The sequence below is a fragment of the Athene cunicularia genome (genome assembly GCF_003259725.1).
Source record: "Athene cunicularia isolate RWA chromosome 12 unlocalized genomic scaffold, athCun1 chr12_part1, whole genome shotgun sequence".
NCBI classification, from domain to species: Eukaryota; Metazoa; Chordata; class Aves; order Strigiformes; family Strigidae; genus Athene; species Athene cunicularia.
The window spans coordinates 8,163,325-8,176,841 of NW_020799116.1; the positions used below are offsets into that span (position 1 = coordinate 8,163,325).

The 13,517-nt window shown below is 40.9% G+C and overlaps 1 protein-coding gene across 3 annotated transcripts in view; it reads left to right on the forward strand.

The window, feature by feature from the left end:
• The first annotated feature begins 4,782 nt into the window (after positions 1 to 4,782).
• The window catches only part of MITF (melanocyte inducing transcription factor), a 61,951-nt gene continuing 53,216 nt past the window's right edge, over positions 4,783 to 13,517 (forward strand). For all 3 annotated transcript variants that reach the window (XM_026857465.1, XM_026857466.1, XM_026857467.1), the window contains exon 1: positions 4,783 to 4,804. The gene's annotated coding sequence lies outside the window, so the exon portion shown is untranslated. The remainder of the gene's footprint in view (positions 4,805 to 13,517) is intronic.

The window sequence follows — 13,517 nt, forward strand, 5'->3', positions numbered from 1 at the left end:
TGCAAAAACTGGGAATGTCTCTGTTCAGATTTTTTTTTTTTTTTTAAATGAACTCTTTAATGTCTGTATTTTTTTTTTTTTTTTTTTTTGAGGGATGCCCCTTCAAAAAACCCTGAGATTGCTCCATGTCGTGTTGATCCACATAAATTGTTCGAGAGACGTGGGCCTAAGCTCGTATGGGAAACGGCACTGGATCAATGAAAGAAAACATTCAGCAATGTGCATTTTATACAAGCATTTAAACTTTTTTTTTTGGTTTTGTTTAGTAATAAAAGGAACAAAGCTATTATTAGTGACCATGGGCTTGGGAGTTTGCTAAAGCAGCAATAGTTACTCATCTGTTTTCATTTGCAGAAGTATTCTAACAAAAGGCAGCCACAAATGCAGCAGCAGGGTTAGGAGGTGGATGGTAGGAGTGGAAGTGCAGTTTCTGGAAGCCAGTGCTTACTAAGACCTTTCTGTCTAGTCTTGGTTTTGTGGCCATCAGGAGCACAGTTCCCGGTGAGCTCTTGCCTTGCTGGATCGAAAAGAGAAAGAATGAATCCCCTGGGTAAGTTCTTGGTCCTTTTTCTTCTCTAAGCTGCAGCAGAGCTGTACAGAGCAATTGTCACTTCTGGTGCCAGCACGGGGTTGTGTTTGCACATCAGCTCCTGCAGCTGGCTTGCAGGAGTTGGAGAACAAGAAGTGTTGTAAGATTGTTTTAATTTTATTTTTTTTCCTGCCACCTCCCCTCCTGGCCCAGGTAGGAATAAAATTAAGAAATTATCTGATTTACAACAACAAAAAACCCAAACCCACACAGGATGGTAAATTTCTCTTCGCTCATTTCTTTTTCTTCTACAAAGCAGCCTAACAAGCAAGCACAAGACCTTTGTATGTGCTTTAATGGTCAGCCAGCTGGTTCATGGTTCGCTCTGTTGCGAGTGCCGTGGCCTGCAGAACTGATGCTGTACACGGTGCGGTCAGCACTGCCTTGCGATTGCAGTTTCCTCAGATGCAGTAAGAGCAGTCGAGTTTTCAGCAGAAAATGCTGTAGTCAGATACAGTCTGTGCCAAAAGAGCATTAGTCCATGGGAAGTAAGAATAAAATACCCCTATTGATTTCCTTTGGTTTGGGACCATGTCCCAGCTAAATTTGGTTATGATGCACTGAATACATGCTTGAATTTAATGTTGTAATTAAATGCTCAGTGAAAGTTGCTGTCTAATAATCTCATTAAAATCAACCTGTTTTTCTCCCCAATCCTGCAGCAGTTAAGAGCCTGACCTTGCAATTTGAGTCTAAATCCTAAGGTTACTATGACAAACCACGAGAAATATCTTGAATAAGCAACACAAACTTTCAGAAATTGCTGTTTGTTTAGATGTCAGTGTGCTGAAGTTACAGACTTAAAACCATGGAAATGCAGAAGACATAAATGGAAAGCAGAGATGGAGAAGTAAAACTCTTGTTTGTGCATAGAGGTCTGTTGGGGCGGCTAAGCCACAGCATAGAAAGTTCCAAGTATTTTTCTAGTGTCTGAAATGATATTGTCTGTGGTTTTTAGATAACAGATAAGCAAGGGAGGAATAATTGAGCTGCTTTATCGGGCTGCTTACAGAAACTTGAAATTTAGAATGATAGTTAAATAAAAGCTCTTATCTATATTTACGGTTGCTAATGGTCAGAAACTGCCATTTAAGAGGCTAGATTAAGTAATCTGTATTAAAATTGTAAATATATACTTTCCCCCCCCTTGGATTTTATGCAGACATTTTTTCAAAAAACATGCCTTCTCTATTTACTACATGAAATAATATTTTTCTTTCAGATGCCAAACTTTTGGGAGCAGACTGATATAATATTTTTGGGTTTTTTTTTTTTTTTTTTTTTTTTTTTTTTAAATAAAAGTTTTGTGAGCACAGTAAAATATTTAGACATAAAAGTTTGAAATGACCTGGCACTAAAGGGAACAAAGAAACCTTCACACACTTGAAACAGGATTTTGCACATAGAACTTCAGTTTTCTTGGTTTTCCTCCATGACAAAACAAATTTTTGAAGTTTACTTTGGCAGTAATTCATACCACCATTATGTTAAATAGGAATGAAAGGATGTTTCCAAGCAGCATGTTGTTTTACTGCTATGCGGAAATGCAGTTTTAAATCTATTTTCTGTAGGTACTTTGGTTTGGTGTTGTGTTTTTTTTTTTTTGTTTCCATTTTCTTTGTCTTCTTCCCATACATCTACAGGTTCCCAACCCCACTGGAAATGGTTATAGTCATATTTTTAATTGAAATGAGAAAAATATATGATTTGGTCATTCTGGCTTGAAGTTCACTGGGGTTTTTTTATGCATGTGAAATGTTAACCACTACAAAAATGAATGCAGGGTGGGTCCCACCTTGTTATTTGCATATTTGGTTTATGAGTTGCATTTAATCTCAAAATAAGATTTATAAAGATGGACTTTGCTGTAGAAAATGTGTTTTGCTGCTCTCATTATGATGGCGAACAGGATTACAGAGAAGCTCTTGTTTATTGCTTCTTGGAGGGTAGTACCTGGACAGCTGGTAAAATGCTGCTGTTGACAGTGCAGTGAGAAAATGATAAATCGGTTAGAAACTTTTTTTTTTTTTTTTTTTTTAAGCTGTTGCAGCTAAATCTAGAGTGTTCTGGCCAATTTCTAACAAAACTCGCCACTTCAGGTTTCTGGATAGTCTCTGTGTGCCTGTTACAGCAGGTGGGCAAGGTTGTGGGGTGCAACATTTTGTTCAGAGTGGAAGAGTGATGTTGGAAAATGAGTCTTATCCATGAGTTAGCCCTGGAGTAATATGTCCTTACAGTAGTAGATTCGGAGTTGCCATGGTTCAGTGAGCAGTTTGGAGATTTTTGTGGTGTTGTTTTGTTTTGAGGACACTATTCTCAGCTTATTTTCCTTAAGCTGCATTGCAAGTGCTATGGTTGTCTCTAGAGGTGAATCAGACCATACCTACTAACTTCAGCCTGTTATTTGCATGCGGGCATGGAGAGGGTTTTTCATCCTCTCAAACTATGATCTGCATTCACTGGAATCACAGTAGCCTTTTATTGCCTTTTTTATATGGCAGTATGTTGAGGTTTTCCTTCAATGAGGAAGGATACGACTTAATAACTGTAAGGCTGTTTTATTGCTTATAAGACTGCTGGGATCAGTCTTGAGTGCCTCCCTTGCTGGCAGTTGCTAATGCTTCATCTGCAGTCCTGTTCTGGGCCACTACAGTATCAAGATCTTGTCCCTGTTTGAAAATACAAGCCCCTTTGGCCTGGGAACTGCATTATTCTGGCTGATTTTGCAATCCCCAGTTTACCTGGTGCTGGTTCCGCAGAGGCATGTGGTGAGATGGGTGGTGAAATTTGATTTTTTTGTTTTGTTTTGTTTAGGGCTTTTTTGTTGTTGTTTCAGAAAATTTTTGAATCCTAGTCTGGAAAGATTTAATGTGCTGGCTTTTTACTAGTACTAAATGCCTGTTAGATTTTTAAAAACTTGTACATAATTATTCAAATATGAAAGACTTCAGTTTCAAACAACTTGTATATGGACTTGATCATTAGAACATATTACCTAATGTATCTGATCTGCTTTATTTTTTTCAATGTAACATTTTTAGTTTAACATTGTATATTTTCTAATAATCTCCATTTTCCCCCAACTATTTTTAAAAAAAATGTTATGGGCATGAGCTAATGTGTCTTTAGAAAGCACTTGATCTGCCAGACAGAAGGGGTTTTTTTCAGGTTGCATACTTTGGTTGCATACTTTGGTTTTGTGTACTTATTATTACTTTTTCAGAATAAATTAGACTGTATTAAAAGATCACCAAAGCCTGAAGTTCTTTGTTCCCAGACTGGAAATCACATGGTCAGTGAAGGTGTTTTTATTCTGTTCCACTTTAGATCTTCAGTGGAAATCTTGGATGGCAAGTCCAGGACTTTGAATAGGAATGGGATGCCAAGGGTTTGGGTTTTTATGTTGCTGTGACAGACTGAAAGGGTTCTTCTCTGCTAAACTTTTGACTAGGTGTTGGAAGAGCCTGGCAGGTTCACCTTCAGTTTATATCTTGTGTTCCTTGTCAATGCCAGATAGGATAATGAAAGACACATGACCTTTGGTTGCAGAGAATGGATGATACCTGGATTCAGAGATGGGGTTTACAGTCCTGTCTTTACTGCCCAGGTTGTGTGCCCCCAAGTTCCCAAAGAGGCTCTGCTCAAAATCCTTGTGTTGAAAGTCATTATGGGTGATGGCATCTTTGTCAGATGATGTGTGGCTGTTGGACCCTTCAGCTGCTGTCTTTGAAAGCTATCCCTCTTAAATCTGCTCTGGATTAAATCTCTGCATGCCTTCTGTCTACTTTGCCTCTTCCTGTAGTAGGTATTTCTTGGTTTTTATCTTTGGGTTATCACTTTTCAATTGGGAGAGGAAGGGCAGGTGAGCTTCTATAAATTAGTCTATGTCGCCTGGTAGTTTAATGCATGAGAGCTCCAGCTTTCCAGGATGGCAGAAAGTGGTGGGCAAATGAAGGTGTGGTGGTAAGATTCTTAGAGGTAAATTGGCTTACTTTTCCTTGCAAAGCATACTCCGTGGAAGGGAATGTGAATTTTCGTCCTCTGTCAAAGTGTGCTGTAAGTTATATGCCTGTTATAAACGTCTTAATGTGAAAAATATTTAAACTGACTGACCAGTTTTGTCTGTCTGGTCTGAGCTGGTAGAGGTACCCACTGGGCTGGTCAGGAAGCCACTGCCAGGAAACCAGGGGAGGCCTTCTAGAAGAAGAAAGTATGGTAGGTGTGCCTTTTATTTGTTTTCCTTATTTTATTTTACTCCTCAACTGAAAAAGCAAATATTTTTGCTCAGAACTGGTGACCTACTTCATTTAGGCAAAACTTCTTGATGCTGACTCTGTGGGCCAGTTAAAATGAATAATGTGGCGTGGTCAACAGAAGGAAAATAGGGATGGAGGCTGATCGTTCATATGTGAATGAATAACAGCTTTTCCTTTTCATCACCTGCTCCCACAGTTTTCTAACTGTAGCTTTCTTTTGCGGTATTATGTCAGTTATTTGTACTGCTTGATGAGAGTTTGTGCCTATTTAAGAAATAGTGACTTGGAGGAACTTTTGCATGACAAAAATTACCTTTATTTGGAGCCTGTTTTCAGACCTTTTCCTAATGTTAGTACTTGAAATTAGTCTTATCCGTTGACTTACTCCGTTTGAATGTGTGACTGCCCCAAATGAAGGAAGCACTGGACTCTTCTGGTCTCTGCATGGTTCAGTGCAGAAGTCTGGGGAATAGTGTAGTAGCCAGGCACAAAAGGTGGGGTTAGCTAAACTGTGTGGTGACATAGGCACTCAAGTTATTTCTAAATTAGTTAGAAAGGAGGGGTTACATTTTTGAGGTATTATTTACTGTTTCAATTCAACACTTCTGAACTCTGGCTCACTCAGCTGGGCTAACGTGGGAGAGCATACAGGCAACTGCGTCCCTGAAGGTGGGGGCGAGGGGGAAGAGAGAACTTCCAAGAAATTGCAGCACAATGACTGCTGACACTCACTTTCCAGCTGACCCAGCATGCCAGATGCAAGGAATGTTTTGTTAGGGTCTGGATAGGCTGGTAGCTCTAGAAGAACGTATTTGTTTTGGTGGGACCTGCTGAGAAGCCTGTTGAAGCTAGCACGCTCACCTTCCAGAAGGATGGTGTCTAGCCATGCTGATGTACGTGGAGGCAACAGCTCCTGTTTTGTGCAATACTACATTCCAGTGCTACTTTAGATCCTTATGCTCTGCCAGAGAGTTTGCTTTGTCCTGCATCTGGCCCGTTGGAGCCTTTGGCTGGAGGGCATCTTCTGTGGCCTGTAATTCCTTACTGGCTGCTTGGTTCCACAGTGACCTACTTTGATTAGGCAATGAGTCTTTATCTGTAAAGAAGCAAGTTGTTCCTTTGCCAGTCCTCCAGTTGGAAACGTTTTCAGGACTGGACTTCTCAGAATGAGACTGCTGGTACCAAGTTAATCTTGTACATAGCGGGTTTATATCACTTGGTGAAATGCCAGGGTTGTTCTCTCCTGGGTGTTTGTTTCTCTGCTGTATTTATAGACGGCAACACTCATCCCTGTCAACCTCCATTTTGTGAGATTAAAATGCCAAACTTTTCTTTAGCTTCCCACTATAGAGTGGGCTCTTTTTTTCTCTCATCACTTCATTTTCAGCTCCTTTTCTTGAGCAGAGATGCCCAGGCAGGAGCCCTGGCTCACAAGATCTTAGACAGATGTCTTGTACTACCGACACTAGTGCTTCTCCATCCTCCCTGATATTACCTTGTCTGATACAGCCTGAGGCTGCTGCTTTTTACTTTATGGTTGTGTTGCTGTGCTGGCCTCTTGTGACGTGAGGAGTGACACATTCCCCTGGGCATTGCTTTGTCCCATTGAGTTTAAACTCCTCATAGAAATACCGATGATTGGCCATATCCTGTTGTGCTTTAAAAGATCCTAATGGAGTTGTGGCAGCTCACCAGAAGGATGAGGTGTTTCTCCTGAACTCTGTTCTGAAACAATAGAGACCAAATCCAGCAAATACAAGTCAAGGGGAATTTTACTCTAATCAATGAGTTGTTTTCCAAAAGTGTGTCAATGGATCCAAGTCTGGAGCCTTAGCAGAGGCATTAGGTACAGATGTTTCAGATTACTAGAGACAAGACTGAAGAGCTTATTTTGAAAGAAAATAAGTGGGAATATGAAGAGGGATCCAGGAAAGTCAGTGAGCAATTTGGGTGTGTAATCTGGTAATAAGCTTAAATGCTGCCCACTTATAAGGGGAGAAAAAGCAATGTAGTTTTCATGTGGTATGAACTCAGGGCAGTGCCTCATGGCTGGTAGAAGTTGCAGCGTGGTTTGGGATTTGGAGTTGTTGAAATCTTTGATTCTTTGAAAATAAAAAAACCCCAGTGCTTGAAGGAGAGATTAATGGGGGCAGGAGGGAAGCAGGACCAGGCGGGCACAGTGAGAGCCCAGACACTTGCTGGGTATCGGTCAGTTCCTGAAGGCGTTGTGTGCACTCTCCAGTTAACATTCACCCTTTGCCTCTTTACCCTTTTTTTCCCCAGCTTGGTGTGGTGCCAGCCAGCAGGTCGGAGAAGAGGGGACAAAGCTCCATCTAGTGTAGAAAGGGAGATATCTGGGAGCTAGCAAAGGAAGAAATCCTGCAGAAGATGGCTTTCCTGAGCCCAGGTGTGGGGTTTGTCTTGGTTTGGTTTTGTTTTGTGATTTTTTTTTTTTTAATTTTATTTTTTTTTAACTTCTGAATAGGGTTGCAAACACTTTCACTGTGCAAGTATTTGAGTAACTTTGGCATCCTGACAGCTGATGCTCATTTTCTGTACTCTGATGTCTGTAGAGGTTAATACTGGCATTAATCCAATTTAAAGTAGTCTATAATGTCAATTCTAGGCAAAACTAAATATATGTCATTCTATTAAGATTAGGAATTTTACAGCCAAGTTACAACTCTGTGAAAAGAAGGGGCACAGAAGTATAATGAAGTGTAATGTTAACACTTTTAAGGTAGAATATCTTTTGACTCTTCCTGACCGATTTGTACAGTCTTAAGCTACAGTCAGTGGCAGATAATTCAAGGATAAATGGACAAGACATTTTATTATCTGCTTTTAAAACAACAATAAAAAATCATCTTGTTTGCTCTGGAGGTTGCTAAAAATAGATAATTTTTTCCTTTCCCGCCCCCCCGGAGTACTTGGATAACCAATTGCAGTTCATGAATGTGGCTTTGCAGCAGCCTTTCTAAATGGATGGGAAGAAATATTTTCAGTGTATTAGACACATATTGGCAGCTCTGTCAGACAGCTTCTGAGTTCAGCAAATGATCGTACGGCAAAAACTGGCTACTACAATTTAATACAGGTTTTTTCTGTGGATAATGAAATAAACTTTTTTTTTTGGTTTTCCTTAATATCCACTTATGATTTCCCATTCTTATCTAAAAATATGCTGCTTGTCCTTGTACCTGTAGTATTTCTTCTACAGTTCAGTGCCAAAGACCACTTGGTAGAATGTGTCCCTGCCTGCAGTGGTAGCTCTTTGAAATCTGTGGGAAGTTGGAATCGAGCACCTGCCTGGGTTTTTGTGGTTCTTTTGGGGCTCTTCATAGTTTCCCGCATGTTGGGAATCACGAGGATTCTTCCTGCTGGAAGAGGATCCAGGAGGAAGAGAAGGTGAAGTTTGTATCCAAAGTGGTAGGTCTAGATGAGGGGGTGGTTTCTAGTGCTAACCTTTCTGAACTAAGAAGGTGAAGAAATGGGAGGGTCATTTTGTTCCCAGCAGCGTGTTTCACAAGCATTTATTTTGCAGAAACATGCAGCTGCTACCAAGTCCAGGCTCACAGCCATTACAATACAGCTTTTTAAGGACATCAGTACAGTTGGCTGCTGGGCTCCAGCAAGTCTGGAGCTGCACATCATTTCCAGGTGACTTTGCTGCAAGTTTATAAACCTGGTTGACTAATGTAGGACTTTATAGTTGTCTGCTGTAGCTTAAAATAACAGAAGGTGTGAATTGCTGCTCTACAGTATTGGTTGGTGCTCTTGCAGGTACTTTGCCAAGGTCATGAATGCTAAATAAACCAGATTAAACAAAACCCTGTTGCGAGAATTCATGATTAACTGTAGTCTTTGTAGGATTTATTGGTTATAAACTAAGCGCCTGCCATTATTTTTTTTTGTACTAGTAACTAAGGCAGATGTGAACTTCAAGTCCAGTGAAACATTTTTTGGCTCTTGCCATTGTTTACATGATTCAGGAGTTTGCAGTAGTTCCACAACAAATATAGCTTTGAACAGAAATAGCCATTCAAGTGCTACGCTTCTGGCAGTGCAGAAGAGATTAAGAGGGTCTAACAAAAAGGCTTGTAAATAGTTTTGAGTTGGCTGCTTTTTTTTCCAAAATAAACCAATAGCTGTAATGTATTTTGAAAAGTGAGGTTTTCCTGTAGCAAGTTACATGGACAACATTAAACAGTGCAAAACATGGAGCATGCTGAACAGTTTTACTTTAAAATAGCCTTTTCTAGAACTGCAGCAGCTGTATTTATTTTTGAGATTTTATTGGTTGCATAAATTTATTTCTGAGGATTTTTCTTGATGTCTCCTCTTTGAGAAGAGCTTATGCTTTTTAAATACAACATAAGAAAGATGCAGAAGAAAAGGATGATTGCAAAATGAAATTAAGGCTGTGTGTTAGCAGGGCTGTATTGGAGGTGTTGAGAAAAGATTTATGAATAGATTAAGGAGGATCTTTTCGTATATGTTTTGACACTTTGTGAAATCAGAAAGTATAAATGTTACTTTCATGGTTTTGTTTTGAATGAACCTTCATTCTGTATCATGTTTTTGATTTGGTATTTGTTTTATTTACATATGACCCCAAGTTTAAGTAATTATTTTCTTCTTTCCCTCTCTGTGGTGGTCATGAACAGTTTCTGGCTAGAAACAAGCTGCAGATTATTTTTTTTTTTTTTTACAGGGGCAGAGGGAGAATTGCCAGAACAGTCTCTGGAGATGCCAGTTCCCTAGTACTCCAGCCTTTAAATCAATACTAAATATTTCTGTGAAAGATTGCAGTTCATATAGATGTCATGAACTTAAAATAGATTTTACAGCTGTTGGTTAGCAGGTGAAGTGGTCCTTGACTCAACACTTGCACTGACCTACCCCAGCCATCCTGTGCAGCTGCAGAGCAGAATCTGAGGTGTTCTGACGTGAACTGGCAGTGGTTGGGATTGGGGATAAGTACTTGGGGACAGAGGGACCTTAGCGCTGGATGTGGCTGTACAGAGGATGCTGTCGTAGCATAGCAGCGGTGCCTGATGGACTGCTGGGGTTTGCTTTCTCCAGGAGCCTTGGTTTGGCATTACCCCATGTCAGGGATGTTGTAGGTCACATTCAATGGCCTGAGGGAGGGAAATGAAGGACATCTTTTCTCTAGTTCTTTGTAGCAATTCCTCCAGTGAAGGACTGTCTCTCTCTTAGCCTCAATTAGCAAGTTTCTAAACATCACTAATGCTTTCTTACATGGACAGTTGGAGCTTATCCCACCTTCCTGTCTGTGCTGTGGATATCCAAGGCAGCAAGACTGGTACATCTGTCCTGCAATTGCAAATCAAACTTGCAGTGTAAATATCCAAATGGTTGGTAAAGTAACTTGTTGCTGAATAAATGCTTTTTTTACCACTAGTCATTCAGCCTGCAGAGTAAAACAATCCTCTTTGCCTCAGTAACTCTTCCACAAATAGCCAAAAATGGAGATCAAGTATAAGAAATGCTTAAGGACTCTAAAATTAAAGTTTGTATAAAACCTGTGGACACTGAGGACTTGGTTTCTGCAGTCTGGAGAGTTGCTTTGTTAGACAAGTTGCTGAAGACACTCTCTGACCTGATCAGATCCTGTAATGAACAGCTAGTGCTGTGGCTTGAGACTGAAGTGAGTGTTTGCATAATACCTATCTAAGACTATTTTAATGTTAGAGTTACTTCACTAATGTGTTAGGTGGTGATGTTTGTTCCCTTGCATGTAGTATTCACTGTAACAAGGCCTACCTGCCGATAATGTTGACCTATCACACACCAAGCACAATTCACCTTGTGGTTTTCATTATGACTGGGGTTCTTAATTATTTAAAACAAATCTTCCCTAAACACTTTCCCTTTTGCTTCTGAAGATCCTGTTTCCTCAGCATACCAGAGTGAGGATGTCATCTGTGCAAGATGAGGCATTGAACAGCCTCCTCATCTTTGGAAAGTGTTGAATAGAGCTGTAACAGTGGAGTCAATAAGCAGAAAACCTTGGGTGAGCAGAAGGATTTAGGCTGGGAATTGCTGGGTCAGTGTAAGCCTTGAGGAGCGTGGTGGCTTTTTGTCTGTGAGGGAATCTGAGCATGTGAATGATGGTACAGGCTGTGAACACAACACGGTCAAGTCATGTTTTCTGCAGGACTGCTTCTGTGAATAAACTTGTTATCCGACTATGTAAATGAGAGAGAATTTCTGAACCAAGATATGATGAAAAGGTGATGTGGAGTCAGATCTGGGCACTATGTAGTTGTAAAGTATCAAAAAGTGCGGTGATCATACGTCATCTTCCCTCCTGGCGACCATGTTATCGTCTCTATTTACCCAGATAAAAGAAGGTAAATTCTATATTACCAAATCAAGAACTACAGAGGTTGTTAGTGGAGTGTTATCTCTTTGCTTTTTTTTTTTTATCACCTCTTGGTTGTTTTAGCTATCTGGCTTTTTGTTTTGCAAATGTGTGTAAGCTCTTTAGAGAGGGAAGTACCCATAGATGTGGTGTCTGAAAAATGGTTCAAAAAGCCTTTGACAAGGTCAGGTCAGGCTTTCAAGTGAAAGTTTTTTTTTTTTTTTTTTTTTTGTAACATCTCTAAGTTTGTGATGTTTTTGAGAGTTTGAGGAAGACCACCAAACCAATATTGGGTGACGAAGTCAGCCACATTTTAAATTCCTTTAACTCTTCATGGAGTGCTTTTGGGAACTTTGAGGTATTTGTGTGTGTAGGTGTCTTCACGTGCCTGCTCCTTTTCTGCCTGAGGGGTTCAGCCTGTTTGAGCAGTGGTGAAACTGGGGAAACAGTGTGTACACTGTCACGTCGAGTCTCTGTACCGTTACAGATGCATGTCTGACTCTTGTGAGATGCACCTCCAGTGGTTCCTAGGTGGAGGTTCATCTAGGTGAACCTTGAATGTGAAAGAGTTATATCCCAGAAAACAAATTTGTCTTGCACCCACCCTCTCCCTTCATCTTTTTGGTGATAAAGATCGTGAGAAAACTGTCGGACAGCCCTTATCCACTCCTCTGATGGCATTAATGGCCTGATCACACCCCTTTTAATTAGTGAATGGGAGAAGTGCTTTCAACGCCAACCTACGTCTTCCATTTCTACCAGCGGCAGCGGGTTGTCTGTCCGTGGGACGGCGAGGCTGGTGCAGCCGCCAGGGCGTGGGTCTGAGGATCATGCTTGGCCCCATGGTAGTGCCGGGCATTTATCTGTGCTTGCTGCAGACTCACACCTTGCTCCAGGCTGTCTCCATCAAGAGTTTGTGCAATACTCTCATGCAGGTGAGGCAAGATACAGCGACATGCTGACTCTGAACTTGTGAGTTGTTTTGGCGTCCTTTTGTGATATCTGAAGACCTTGTGTGTGGCTGCCTCAACCCCCCTTCTTTTCCCCTCGGTAGGTGCTGGATTGCACAGGTCTGCAGTGCTGGCAGGCACCGGGCACTGCTGCCCGTGTTGCTGCTCCATGGGGATTGGAGTTGCCAGGTCCTTATCTGGAGACACCCCTGGAGACACAGCCGGCCAGGACGCCGCTTGACTTTCACCCAAGGGTGCTCAGCAAAAGCCCTTGGACCATGAGGGGGGGGAAAAGATGGAAGCTGTTAGAGTTCAGATGTTCAGGCCCTGCTCCTTTGACAGCTTCTGTCTGTAAGTGGCGCTTTCCCAGAGTGACGGCACCGTGAGCAGATTGCGTGATTGATTTGTTGTGATGGAGGTTGTGTTTTGGGAGTTAAAAATACTGTGCTTGAGAGCTGGCCGCTGTCTTCTGCAGAGCCACAGGAGCTGTGGCTGACTGGCTGAGATAATGGTGGTGACTTTCAGGAGGGAAGACTTATAAAATACTCTACGTTTAAAAAGAAATATAAATGTATATACATATCTCTCCTGAAACTTCATGGCAAGCACACACGTTTAGGGTAATGCTTAGTTTAGGCATAAAAACACTTGGTGCATTATAGTGATTATTATATAGAAGTCTTCGAGGATACTTGCAGTTTGCAATTATTCATCTCCCTTTTAATGGGAAAGGTAGTAAAGGATTGTAAAATGTGACCTTTGCAGCTTCTAGATTGAACCTCTTTAGTTTTACCTTGTTCCTTAATCTGGTGGTAATCAAGCTTTCCAAGCTATACAGCAAGCTGTGTCCCCAAGTAAATGGGCATTCAAGCAGATCAACTTTAGGCATTTTATTAAGTCAACACTCATGCAAAAGCCACCTCCAGAGCTTAATAATTATTTACTGAGTGTTCCTGGGTCATGAGAGAGGTTTTCATTAAGTTCAGAAAGCATTATGTTCAGCAGCTTGTGAAGGTGTGTTTTAAAGACAGGAAGAAAAATGGAAAACTACTAAATGGTGTACAGCTACTTAAAAAATTCTTAGCTGAGGATTAAATGAAGTTTTTGTTCGTGTGATTGGCTTTTGTTGGTGAGGGTTTTTTTGTGGGTTTTTTTGTGTGTTTTTTTTTTTTTTTAAGACTAGTGTATCCACTGAATTAATTCAATCAGTAATTCAACCCTTAGCCCCTGGGTAGTGGATCTGCGTGGTGGATGTTTGAGGGATTTTTCTTTCTTCCCTCTGCTGACCAGGTGCATACAGTGCGTTTGAGTAGATGGATGGATGCCTGTTGGCT